This window comes from Saccostrea echinata, unplaced genomic scaffold (genome assembly GCF_033153115.1).
Source record: "Saccostrea echinata isolate AGI-Se365-2 ecotype Australia unplaced genomic scaffold, CSIRO_AGI_Sech_v1 ptg000062l, whole genome shotgun sequence".
In the NCBI taxonomy this organism is placed as follows: Eukaryota; Metazoa; Mollusca; class Bivalvia; order Ostreida; family Ostreidae; genus Saccostrea; species Saccostrea echinata.
This window is the reverse complement of record NW_026889811.1, coordinates 1339436-1354452: the sequence shown is the minus strand read 5'-3', so window position 1 is coordinate 1354452 and position 15017 is coordinate 1339436. Positions and strand designations below refer to the sequence as shown.

Below are 15017 nucleotides of genomic sequence, written 5' to 3'. Positions count from 1 at the left end.
AGTTCTAAACAACCAACCACTCATTAATCAATTACTACATATAATCTAAATAAAATAAATTAACAATTAGTTAAAAGTTCATAATTATACACATTTTACCAACTCTTTTTATGTATTCAACTACAAGATATTATATACATAATTTAAATAAATTTAAATTGATCAGAAATGTCAAAATGGAAAATTTGAGAAACATGGCTTCATTTACTGGACAGTACTGAAATTGTAGAAAAGAAGTTCATTCATTTATCAATTTTATGATTCGTTCTAGGAACAGATCAGAAAATATGTTTCAAAAATAGGTAGTATCTATTAAAATAATTAAAAAATCAAAGTGAAGGAACACTTTAGCATATGTGCCTGCCTGTTCATCTATTTGCAATCATACTAATAAATATACAAAGCTGATGTATCAAGATAATAAATGCTACTATATAAGTGAACCATTTCAAGTAAATCTTTTGGTTGTAACCATTATAGCATTTTGTCGTGTTAAACAGAAAAAGTAATATAACTATGAAGTAGCTCCCAAGTAGTCCATGTGCAAGTACTTCCAAGTTTCTTTTTAACAACCAGTTTTGTACCCATTTTTGCAGATGAGTAGGGCAGTATACATGGACCATATTCAAAAGCTTTAGAGATATTTATGAAATAATGAAAAAGTTTGGTAAAATAATTATAATTTCATTGCCTCAATTGATATAATTTACGTTTCTTTGGATTGAAAAATCTTTATATAACCTTCAATAAAAGTCCTTAATTATTTCCTATGTATCTTAAAACATGAGATCTGATTGGTTAGCAAGCGGGGTGTAAATTTCCTTACACCCAGCTAAAGCTGGGGTGGGGTGGGTGGGGTTAAATAATGTGACATCACAATGAATAGTTTCTATATCAAATAAACACCATACAACATGATGTCACGATGTATTGAAGCATGTAGTAAATCAGTAGTTTAAAATATTAGTGGAATTGGGTTTACAGAGAAATCATTAGGTTATATAGGAAATAAAGATTTGTTATCCAGGTGTAATCAAGGGTGTACAAAGACTTACCTGTTAGCAAATATGGCTAGTTGTATTCGGCGAATACAATTAGCCGCAAATATAACCTATCACTGGGTCGTATTTTGGCTGACTTGCTTCATACCAATTGTTAGGCCTTTGTTTATATGCTAAATTTGACTATCGAATATTCCATCTACTTGATCAATATATAGGGCTCACAGTGGGTGTGGCCGGTCAACAGGGGATGCTTAATCCTCCTTGGTACGTGATCCCACCTCTGGAATTTTAGGGGGTCTGTGTTTATGCAGTGTTCAAAGATTTGTATTGTTTGTAATTTTTATGAAATAGATCACTGTTCATTATCTTCTCTTTTTCATTCCATATCAATACCCCGCAATCATAACTTTCACCTTTTGACTCCAGAATCAAGAGGAATCATCCTCTCCACTGGAGTAGAGACTGATCTAAAAGCCAATTTGAAAGCAACTAAATCATAAACACAAATTTAATTCCTGATGTACACATACCCTAAATTAAATTAGTGACTATTGTCTGCCCCAAAATAAATACAGGGACCCAAGACTTTATCTTTGAAATAATTAAAAATTCTTTTACACAATGTATAAGTACTGCACAACAAATGTAAATCACATAACACATAAATATGCATAGACATTTAACACATACAACAGGGTGATTGGGCTATGTGTATATGTTTAAGGTGTGCAATAGAACATCTCCTATGACATGATACAATATTTTACAAGATGGTGCTTATATATCGAATAAATTATGTGATATTTTGTTAGTATATTACTATATAGGTCTCTGGGTATTGCTAAGAGACCCCTAACATAGAATGAAATGCAAGTTGGGACCCATGCATGTAGTTTTCTCGTTTATTTAATTAGACGCATGCAATTTCTTCACTATAAGAGCATATTTTATGATTAAACAAATGTCATTTCAAACTCTACCAGATATACTGTAATACAGTGCCCTACACTCAGTATGTGTACAGGGTGATAAAAAAATACATGATCAATATTGCCATTTATCATGTTTATTTACCAATAATTTCAAAACTTTTTAATTCTGTATTGCATATTTATGAAAAAATCATGACGATACTATCATTAATTACTTGCAATAGAATTAATCAATAAAATAAATGAATTGTGCATTTCCGTCCTCATTACCATCTTTCTTCAGCATCGACTAATACGAGGTTCGACATGGCAATTATAAATAAATATTTATCTTTTTATTCTGTCTTCAAATGCTGTACAGCTGGTCTGAAAAAAATTGTGATGGATTACCAGAGGAAATAAGATCTGATTTATTAGAATTAAATGTTCTGTATTTAAAAAAAAAAAAACGGGTTGGCAATTTACGAAACAACAGTGGGTCGGGTTATTTAGCCGACCAAAATGGCAGTACAGGCTCCGACCGAGGACTGAGGAAGCTTAGGATGACTAATAAGAATGGTTGCGGCGAGTGTTTTGTTGTGGAGGTATTAGAAGAATGTGTAAGAAACATACGGTTAGTCGCCTAAGTTCAAATCTATCAAATTCAAAGTTTTAATTAAAAGATATCTACAATTCTACACTTGGACGATACACTGATACACAGTCATTTAGCTGGTACAATCACTAGTTTTAGCTACGTAGCTTGAATTACCTACATAGCTTTATTTACCTACCTGAAGTAGATTTATTTAACTACTAAATCAAACATTTCTTTAATTAGCTTTTTTCTCAAGATGTGCACAAAATCGCACTTTCGTGCAGTGATAATTTTCAACTTTTAGCTCATCTGAAAACAATTCATTATGTTCATGAAAAAAATTCTCTTGAAAATTTGTCTTTTTCTGCGCAATTGCACTCAAAGTTATAAAAGTTTTAGGGCTATATACAACGCTCAGTTAATTTGTGACCAAACAGTTACTATTAACAAAGAAGATCAGTTCAGGTAAACTTGATAATTAATTGGTAATTATTCAGCACAATGTGAAGTAATCATACTTATCCATGCCTCACCGCACACAAAGTGGTGTATGGTTACTCAAACAGCAGATATACTTCTGTATTCCGAATGTCGCAGACCCGCGCTTCACGACTCATGGTATTTTACCTTGCGCAGTTACGTCTGTTCCTCGCATGACATATCCACACATTTGACAACCAACAAGTCATGAACATGCATGGTACACATGTATGTATAAAAAAAACAATTTAATTCATAGTTTAACTTGCTGTAATCCTTGTAACAACAATAAAGCAGTGGAGATACCAAACACCAAAACCAAAAAATATAAAACTCATTTTTTGTTTACACTGCAATAGACTGGAGTCATCTGGAAGAGGAAGTAGTTGTAGATAGAATTTTCTAATCATTAAAATGATTAATGTGCTTCAGACCCGGTTAAAGAGAGGTGTGGTGAGGGCTCGTCTGGAGACGCAGTTAGATTATTTAACTAATTTAAAAGTAGTTCGTGCCCCAAAGCTATTAAAGAGTTTTAAGACCGCGTTACAACATCCTGATGACTAAATGCACCCTCCTCCATCACATTAAAACCCAAGAAGATTATTATAAATTTATATTTGTACATAAACAAATTGATTGAAGAAATGCCCATGTAGAAAACGCATGGTTTTTTCTCGTCAATGTCGTAGCATTATAATGGTGGATGATAGTTGACATATTAGTATTGATAGAATACTTCCAATTACAATTACTTGTTTTTAATTTTAACCTAAAATCATTAAAGTCATGACTGTATTTGTAGACCCCTACAGTTTGGGGTATTTCGAATCCTGTGTGTACATGAGAGCAGATGAATAAAATACACATGCTGCACACTTGTTATATTAATTTTACATGTCAGATGTACACTCAATTTTTAGACAGGACCAAACTTTTACTAGTCAGTGTCGATCAGACATGCCTTATAAATGTTAAACCCTGTGTCCGAATGCATAAATATTTTTTACTTGTCTGATTCTGAACAGATTTAAAGAAATTTGTTGAATTTAATGAAGGCTAAATTAGCTATAAAAATAACTGACTTATTTAGATTTGTGTTATCATGAAGATAGAAATATTAGTTGCGCTCCTCCTCTCATTAGCAATATTTATCGAGGTATAACTGAGCGTTAAAGATGGAAAATTTATGCTATGCTACAAGTACATATTTTAACTTCAGTATCTTGAATCGTAGGATATCACAAAGATTTTTCTAGGACCCATTAGGTTCGATGTTTATATTCTACTCTAAAATGCTTAAAAATGAGTTTTTATACTACTAGTATCATTTACATTTTTGAAAAACATTTTTTAATAATTTTTTTTATCATGTTTTTGTCACAAATATAGTTTCACTATATATACCATGAAGAATTCACATCACATCAGAAACAGTTAATAACAAATGCCAGAAACAAATACAACAAAACAGAAACAGTTGTAACACCCTCTTGATCATCCTCATGTGCTTTTATGCTACATATTATAATAGTTCGGGTTAGAGATTTAATGCTGTTGGTTGCTAAGGCAAATATAAACAAAAAATGGGGCATAGTTCCTGGGCTCGACATTGTATGCTCATCCACTTGTCCAGTACAGGTACCAGTAAAATTTTTCATGAAAAATTGATAATTACTGACCACTTGTCCGATTTGACAAGGGATATTTTTCTAGGAAGAATTTTTTTTAGCTGAGCATGAAAACTTAAAGAATTAAAATTTGTTGTCAACTTTTTATCGGAGGTTCAAAATGAAAACATGCCATGCATGCGGTTTGTAAATAGTTAAATGTTGATCCTGCTCGTAATAATGATGGCCCTGGTTGTCAAACTTGATCAGGAACAATGTTACTATGAAACTTGTCTGAAATATCTGATGTTTTTCAGGCATTTGTCACAATTTTAATTTTAATATTTAAAGTACCAGGAAGTTGACTACTTAGAACTACAGTAACTTTGAAACGTGTACTTTTACTGAAGGAAATTTGGGTTTTTATTATCTGGCAGGAGAGCTTTAGCAAAAGACAATTTAGGCTACAAAGGATAAGCAAAAGAAGGCAAAGAAAAAATTGAAGTCATATAGTCAGCTATTTCTTGTTGTTACTATTTTTCTTTCATACATGTAATTATATAACATGATTTACATCTACTTTAGGATAGGATGATACAGTTTAGTAATTTGCAATAGATGTGTCCACTCAAAATCTCAAAAACAGACTCAATGAATGTATTATAGACTATTGTAATGTACAATATTTTTTCAAATTGTTAAATAGGTCTTTTATGAAATATTTTCATACAAGTAAAAGTTATGTTCAGACAAGTAAATTTCACAATCACTTACTTCGAGGGTAACATGCCAGAATATTTTCCCCAATTGTGTCACCCAATGTCGAATGCATATCTTGTCATTTAATTATTCAGTTTTATTTATTTCAATATATTAATATCCAAAAACATTATTGCTTACATGTATGTAATTGCTAGTCATGAGAACCCCCTGGAGATAAGCCTATTATGGCAATAGATGGGACTGAAAAAAAAAACCTTTGAGAAACAGATAATTGAGGTTTCAAGAATAGCGGGTAAAGATCATAAACTCACTGAACTTGAGCACTTAGACATATCCATGGTATTTGAGAAAGAGTTTTAAAATACATAAGTAAAACTGCCATTAACAATAAATTTTATTTCTCCATTTTTTATTTTAGCGCACCTGAGCCAAAGGCTTAAGAGAGGTTTTCTGATCAAAATTTGTCTGTTGTCTGTCACTGTTGTTGTTGGAGGCGGCAACATAAACTTTTCACATTTTCATCTTCTTCTCCAGAACCACTTTGCCAATATTAACCAAACTTGCCACAGAGCGTCCTTGGGTAAAGGAAATTCAAGTTTGCTCATATGAAGGGCTACACGCTCTTTCAAGGGGAAATAATTAAGAATTGTTGTAAATTTAATGGCATCTTTAAAAACACTTCTTCTCAAGAATCAGTGGACCAGAAAATGAAATTTCTCTGAAAGCTTCATTACTGTGTGCCAGAAAATGAAAATTCTCTGAAAGCTTCATTACTTAGTGTACATTCAGGTTTGTTTAAATCATGACCCCCCTCCCCTCCCCCCCCCCCCCCCCCAGGGTAGGGTGGGGCCACAATGGACAATCAACTTTTTACATATGAATAAATATACATCATCATGTGTAGTAAAAAAAAAAAGTAGAACAGCAAGGCCATAGTGACTCGGGTGAGCATTGTTGCCCATGGCCACTTGTTCTTTTTACAGGCATTTTTTACTTTGACAAATTGCACTTTAATAATATAATTATAAGCTTAAATTGGATAATATTTTATTAACCATAACATTGTTATTCAAACTTTTGTGAAACTGTGAAATTAACTTGTCAAATGACTAGAAATTTCTTACTGAATCTAGATATGGATATACTGTTCTACAACATTTAAAATTTTACTGTGGCTCAGCACACATAAAAATTTTTGGAGATCAATAACATTTTGTCGAAATCAAAGACAAAACCAAATGCTTGGGTATTTATTTACAAAGTTTGATTTGTTAATTTCTTACCATATGAATAATTTACCCTTTCTTTCCAGTAGTACCTTGTTATGCCATGCTTAGCTTAGAGCCAGGAATAGCAAATCAAAATGAACTTAGTCAGTTATTGTTCTTTGTAGAAAGAGACAATTTCTTTTCATGTTTTCTTTTTCGGTTTCTCATTTTAGGCCTACAGTATTTATTTTTTACTCAAATATTAGGAATATTATACTTGTGGGCAATCAATGAATTTAAGGAGTACTCTTTTTTTAGGTGCTCATGATGCAACTTCCTGGATGGTGTGTTAACTGTTTATCAGCATGTGAAATCCACATGATTGAAGGTATCTTACCTATCAGTAATATCAATTTTCTCTATTAAAAGCTGCATAAGGAATTATTTTATTTCTGGTCTCAAATTTTTGTCCAAGCATCATTCATTTTTTCTTCATCTTTTATCTAGTGAGGGTCATATTAATTGATTAATTTAATCAAGGCTTTCTAGTAAAATATAATGAATTGTTTTCTTGTGTATGACCTTTAAAGGGGCATAGACTCAGATTTGAAGTTAATATTTTCTAAAATTTTTGACTAGATCATGACATATGTGTGGCTATAGTATTTCACAGGGAAATATCATAAAAAACTTATTTTACCTGGAAATTATTGAAACTACGAATTTAGGGACGCATTTGATTGACACATCCTTGCACTTTCACAAAGTAAAACTTCATCCTTGATACTTAAAAAAAGTAGAATTTTTGTTGTGTTTTAATGAAATAAATTAAAGATAAAATCCAGAAAATTCACAGTTGAAATGTGAGAAAGCAAAACCAACTCATCAGTATTGTCAGTCCGTGCTCAGTGATGTGTGCAGAGTTTAACAAATTGATCACACCCAATGGAACGTAAACTGTTTTGTGTTCAATTTGTTAAACTCTTCACACATCACTGAGCACGGACTGGCAATACTGGTTAGTTGGTTTTGCTTTCTCTCATTTCTACTCTTAATTTTCTGGATTATATTTTTTTTTTTAATATTTTTTCATTAATATGTATCAAAAAACCTATTTTTCTTAAGTATTAAGGATGAAGTTTACTTGTGAAAGTGCAAGGATGTGTCAATCAAACGCATCCCAAAATTCATAGTTTCAATAATTTACAGATAAAATAAGTTTTTTATTATATTTCCATGTGAAATGCTATAGTCACATATATGTCATGCTATAATACAGACAATTTGAGAAAATATTTCAAAATGTCGAATCAGTGTCTATGTCCCTTTAAGAGTAACAGGTAACTTCACTTTTGAAAATAATTTTTCTTATTTCAGGAGAAGTCTCCCTTGTTAAAGATCAGCAACGGCAGATAAACAATGCATGATGCAATCTGCTCACTAAAAAGATTACAACAATACACCCCATGCATGTATTTCTACCTATCACCTATGTAACCTTTGTCATGCTCTTCAGAGAGGTAAGAAAACAAAATAATTATGAAAAAAATTTTTGGTAAAAGTGACACTTAGAGATCACTTTATCTGTTTGTCTGTCTGTCATACCCTAGCTCCTGAGAACTGTAAGAGGAATGGATTTGATACTTTGCACTTGCATTGCTTGGCACTTTGGCTTTTGTAAAATACCATATACAGTCAAACTCGTTTACATTGAAATTTAAGGGACCTTGAGATTTATTTCAAATTAACCGAATTTCATTATATCTGTGTGCTATGAATTACATAAAAAATGTAGATACAGTTGAACTTCATTATCTGGAACACTGATATCTTGAATACCATGGATATGTCAAAGTGATTTGCTGTCCCAACCACTTATTCTTTAAGTATTTAACCCTCGATATCTCGAATCCTCAGATATCTCGAAGTTTTTTCTCGGTCCCTTCAAGTTAGAGGTAACGAGGCTTGACTATACAGTAAAAAAAATATACATGTGAGAATTCATATTTTTTACATAACATTACATGCAGTGTTTCAGAAATGTACTTATCTCTATTTTTCAAAAATGTCCTAAATTTTTTTTACTGTTTTATTTTATTTTATTTTTTTTTTTTTGATCTGTGTTAGAAAACTATCAAGACTATTTATACACGAAAAAAGTTTGTCCTGAACATTTCTGCATAGATGCAATGATTTGTCAGGTTCGAATCTATAGAACAGCCCTGTCTCATCAGCATTGGAAACATATGCTTCATATACTTCAATTCAAGAAGTTTATTTTCCATTTACTTAATTACAGTGGATTTATTTACTCTGGCACTTTCACCACTAGGGCTGTGTCAATATATTGATTAATCAATACATATCGATATTCAGGAATTTATCGTATCGACAAACTAACTTCCAATACGTATTGGGAAGACAGTTTTTCTTATAATTCTGTGAAAAAGTTGGGAATTTCAGTCACCAAAGATAATTTTTAACTGTTTTTAATTAAAACTGGTCAATAATAAAATAAACATTAAGGAGATAGCACATCTTAATTAACTATTGCAAAATTCATATACAACTATATTTTAACATATTAGTTTTTCAGTCATTAAAAGTTTGAATTTGAAGTGTTCTTTGTAAAGACAGTGAGACATATGAACTTCCAATTTGGTATTAAAACACCCAGTTTTTATCAAATTTATGCATTAAATGATTTACAAGACCTTTTTGCTAGACTTATTTAAGAATCCAATATATTGCATATTGCTTTATAAAATATCTTATCGAAATATTTTGGTCAATACACAGCCCTATTCTCCACACACCAATGTACACATGACACCCCTGCGTATTTTATCCATGTCGGTTTTAATGCCGTAGATAGAAAATAAAAATGGGGACTAATATGTTCCGGTGAGAAATGCTCAATTATTATTATTTTATCTATACAACACATATTAATTATATTTGTACAGGTCCACCAACATCAAATCACCTGTGAAAAATTAACACGTGCTAGACTTTATATATAGTCAGTCACCTGAGTCCATGCGTCGCAATCGGCAACTTCAATGTACCCGTTCTCAAAACTGGTTCAGCAGACCCCAAAATCACTTCAAATTAACAGAGTTTTTCAAGTTAACCGATTTCAATCTAAACGAGTATTTATTGCAAAGAAACTGTACCAGCATTTTGATTTTATATAATCACTCTGGCGGTCGATTGAATTATTATTATGTTTTTCTTTGTTTTTTGATTTTGAGAGGCAGGATTTTGATAATTAGCATTTATATCACATGTTACTGTATATGAGCTCATGACACTGTACTTTGAAACTGTATGCAATATAACCACACAAACTGAAATTTAAATACAATGAAAAGACATCAGGATGGGTATACCAAAAGTATCGTTATAGAGTGAATAGAGAGTGAAATCTCTTTTGGAAGATATCTGGGATAAAGGTATATTTATTAAAAATAATTATTTTAATTATTATACCCCCATTCCGAAGGAGAGGGGGTATACTGTTTTACCCTTGTGTGTCTGTCTGTCTGTCTGTGTGTCTGTCTGTCTGTCCCTAACAAATATTTCGTCACAGTTTTCTCAGCAACTACTCATCGCAGATGCTTGAAATTTTAGCACACACTTTATTGAGGTATGCCATATGGTGGGATTCATTTTTGTACGAATCCAATGTCAACTTCCTGTTTATCCATGTGTCTGTCCATACCATACATAACATATTTTGGTCGCAATTTTCTCAGCAACTACTGATTGCAGATGCTTGAAATTTTAGCACACTCTTTGTTTAGGCATGTCATATGTTGGGATTCATTTTTGTACAAATTCGATGTCAACTTCCTGTTTATCCGTGTGTCTGTCCGTACCATACATAACAAATTTTGGTCGCAATTTTCTCAGCAACTACTGATTGCAGATGCTTGAAATTTTAGTACATTCTTTGTTTAGGCATGTCATATGGTGGGATTCATTTTTGTACGAATCCGATGTCAACTTCTTGTTCATCCTTGTGTCTGTCCATAACTGAACTTGTGTATATTCACATCAGAATGTATATTCACATCAAAGCGGGGGTATTACTAGTGAACATTGGCTCACAGACTTCTTGTTAATTTCAATTTTATAATTCACTTTAGCTTTGAAGGGTGGAGAATCATATATCTATTGTCAGATTTTTTATGATAAATGCTATTCTGTATGGGTCTTACTATTTGTGGATTTTTTTTCTTTGCTATATAAGGGCTATTTTGAAATTATAATGAGACATTTACTTTTACTCCATAAAAGAAAGACATAAATTCATGAAAATTTGTCAACATTTTCACAAGAACAAATAAAACAGCTATGCAAAATTTCTAATTGATAGGATAATTAGACATGTCCCATTGGAATTATAAACTTGCATATGTCTATTGACCTAAAGCATCATTGCTTCTTCATTTTCATCTCATGCCAGCCATAGATCTTTACCATGTTGAGACAGTCTGTAAGCTTTAATGCTTCTTTCTCTGACATCATAGAGACTACTCAACTGATTGAGATGAAACCTTTTTAGGGTTAACAGGCATGTTGTGTAGATGTGCAGAAGGAAGGTCATTTTACCCACACTTACATGCACATGCGTGCGCGTGCAAGGAGTGAAATGACTGAAGCAATTAAAACACCATTAACCTTCCTGTTTTTTTTATGATATGCTTTGAACTTCATTGTATAAACTTATATTAGTGGTGTAGACAAGAAGAGGTGGTTGAATTAGCAAGAAAGCATGTGCATGCATGTGTGCTTTGCTCTGTTTGACTGACACAAAAAATCTCAATAACCTTTTTTTTTTGATGAAATGCTTTGAAATTTAAAACATAGTCATACACAACAAGGCTCTACATTTTGATATAATATATGAGATATTGTGAAAACACGCTCATGCAAGTGTGCTGCAATTTGATTGGCTTAAACTTTAAATGGCTGTTACAGTAGTAACGTTCTTAGTTTTTAACAAAACTGGATGGAATTTACAATATAGATAGGTGTATTGGGTCTACATTGTGCTACTCTGAAAATTGAATGCAAGAACGTGGATTCTGATTTGCTAATACTTATATGGCTGTATCTCTCATTGTTTTCAATGAAAATCTTTAGATTTCTTACATAGCTATTTATTGTGAGTCTCTTCACGAGGAAGGAATATGAAATATTTAGAAAATATGGGCATTTGCATGCGCTAGGGGTGTAACGATACAGCAATACATTGATCGTATTGATCGCAAGGGCTGATGATACGCGTATCGCCATGTATGTATTCTGATACAGTAGAAGATAATTTTCATTGTTTTGTTTGTAACTTCTACATTCATCCTAACAAATTTTAATGTTTTAAAATGGCTGAAAAAAGGTAGCAAAGAAAAAATACAATATCAAGACTATAAATCCACCTTTTGTTAACTTTGATAAGGGTTATCAAGATATTCTTTGTATATTTTCTATAACTTTGGAGTTAGCAAAGAATTATATGTTAAGATAAAGCTTAATTCAATTGGTGACAGCTGTATCGTGGTACATGTTGTATATCACATGACCGTATCATGATATGTGTCATATTGTTAGGTAGTTTGCAATACTCAGGCCTAGCATGTGCTGAAATCCAATTGGCTAATACTCGAAGAACTATACCAGTGTTGTTTTTCGAATAAATACTACTGAAAATAAAGTATAGATTTATTAAACAAAAGAATTGCATAATTAAATGAAGCCTGTAATGAATGGGGCCAATAAGAGAATGGGGAAATGTCTGGGGAACATCTGAAACAGTTCTCGTAACAGTTAGCACTAGTTGTTATTGTTTAAGCAGATCTTTTAGTCTGGAAAAGAGTTCTCCACAGAGCTACGTAAAATTCTATAGGTATGCTTGCTGTGTCGCATTGACGTCAAAATCTATTTTATTGATGTAATCAGATACCTATACCAAGCTTAGATTTTTTTATGATCTCCGTATTTCTGATTGAAATTCTAAGAAGCTTGCACAAAGTGAATTGAAATGAAATTGAAAAAATAAATACCGATATATAATTTGAATTATTTTCGCTCTTGCTGTATATTGGTCCACTGGGAGTTTGAACATAGGTATAACATATTTCAATATATGATTTCGTGACGGCACCGGGTACCCCTTCTATTTACCTATTAATATACCATTGAAAAGAAGAAATAAAATATTTGTAAAATATTTGTTGCTTTTATTAATTCTTAGTGTTTTTCAAACATATATGCCATTTTTCACCAAAAGGCATTACTTGGAAAGAAAAATAAACACTATGTACTAATAATCTCTTAACAGCCCTCATAATGCTTGTATCAAATAATATTTGACCATCTTAGATTTTCTTTTAATCTTAAATGATGCTGTTCATCAGGCGACACATGTGTTCCTTGGAACACTCTTTTAATTTTAGCTAGCAAGATTATTTGGACTTAAAAGTCAAGTTAATAATCTTTTAACAAACATTTTCTTCTGTCATGTTTAATTCATAGTCACTAGGCTACACTGAAATTTCCACTCATTGCTTTTCAGTCATCGACGGGAAAAGGAATTACCGGTAAGTTGACAGGACTTTCCACACTGTTTCTGGTAGCAGCTTATGATTGAATTGATGGTAGAAGACATGGCCCACTTAATCAAAGGTAAATCTCATGGAATAGTGCTAATAGTACTGATATTTTTTTTTACTCTGTTTTGCATTGAAGCTTTAGGTCAAAGGCAAATTTTCTTTGTGTGGATTCTTTTATTCTTCTCAGAATGTGTGGCTGCTAATTGAGCCATAGCTGTCTGTTTTCTTTGAGAATCAAAGAATTGCAGCAAGTCTTCTAGGTTTTCAATGAAATTTCCTTGTTTTTCAGATAATCTGTATAGAGTGGCACCTTAACCACCACTGGTGAAATAGAAGATGACTAGTGGATGGTCATCACTTTGCAGCTCACTTTCACTTTCTGCAGGCCATCTCTTCTCATTCACAATCATTGTCTTTGGAGGAATGGTGACAGTGCAGTCCTCATGACTGGGCAGGTAACTTCCTTTCCTTTATTTCTCAGCTTTCACCTTTCTTACAAAATTTATTTCCATAGAACACTGCTACAATATTCTTCCTCTAAGAACACAGTATATGTCACTTGGGTAGCAGCTTAGAATTGGGTTTTCCCAATGGCACTGAAGGTGGCATTTTGTATTGAGCATCTCCTTCCACTCTGATACGTGTATCAGGAGTTCCCCATTTTTCATTTAGATCCTGAATGTTCTGTTATATATTCATCATGCTGGTCTTCTACCCCCACAATAAAGGTTGGGGGAATATATAAGAATCACCTTGTCAGTCTATCGGTGCCAACTTGTTGGTCATTGGAAGCTCAAACTTGGTACAAAGAATGTTTATGACCTGTTGGTGTGTCAAGATCTTGACCCAAGGTCATTCCAGCTAGTTCAACAGGGTTTGACACTAAGGCATGTTTGACCCAGTCTAGTAAATGAGTAGTCCAGTCGTGTAAAAGACCAATTGGTCGTATTGATAAAATAACTGTTGAACCCCCATTTCAGTCCTTCAAATAAATTATCTAAAAACTTTTAAAGAAAGGACAAGGTATGGTAATGGCCGAATCTGGCCCCTTATTTGATGTAAAAGTCAGAACACAGTTAACTGTTGCAACATTCTAAAAGACACCCCAAACCAGGGGCCAAAAAGGGATCTTAGCCTATCTTATCCTTTCTTATATGTTAGATTGTAAACAGTCATTGCTCTGTAAAGAAAAAATCCCCACATGTCCCAATCACTATTTTTAGCCACAGCTGTTATTAACAAGTCAAGGGCAAAACTACTTTTGTTCAGTACAATGTTTCAATATGATGTAAATAGTTAAGTTTAGTATAGTTTTAAACTAATTTATTAATATTAACGATAATTATTTTATGAAAGTTTGTTGAATCTTTAAGGCTTATATTGCTCAAATGTCCTGATGAACCCGACGTGATTGGCGGGATCCCATCAAACAGTCTGTCAAAATTCAAGGTCACTGACAGAAATGATATAAATTCTTGTCCAGGATATCAGTTTGCAACAGAGAATCATTGAAGCTCATTCTTGGTACAAAGATTATTGAAGACCTGAGAGTGTGTCATGACCTTGGCCCATGGCAATTCTGGCAAGTTCAAGGTCACTGGCTTAAAAGGTATAAAACACTTGTGTAGGCTGTAACTTTGTAATGGAGAATCATTGGAAGCTCTTACTTGCTACAGAGATTGTTTATGACCTGGACGTTTGTCTTGACCTTGACCAAGGTCATTCTGGCAAGTTCAAGGTCACTGGCAGATAAGAGATAACATTCTTGTCCAGTCAATAACTTTGTAACTGAGCTTTAATTTGCTACAAAATTTTTTTTCTGACCTGAGGGTCATTGTGACAAGTTCAAGTTCAAGGAGAAAAATTGGG

General features: G+C 32.8%; 1 long non-coding RNA gene across 1 annotated transcript; it reads left to right on the top strand.

Moving 5' to 3' along the window:
- The first annotated feature begins 2442 nt into the window (after positions 1-2442).
- LOC133175472 (uncharacterized) lies at positions 2443-14597 on the top strand. Its single transcript, XR_009719293.1, has 6 exons — positions 2443-2549; positions 6850-6919; positions 7909-8051; positions 13112-13221; positions 13438-13603; positions 14522-14597. It is a non-coding gene; the product is annotated as an uncharacterized LOC133175472 (long non-coding RNA).
- The last annotated feature ends 420 nt before the right edge of the window (positions 14598-15017 follow it).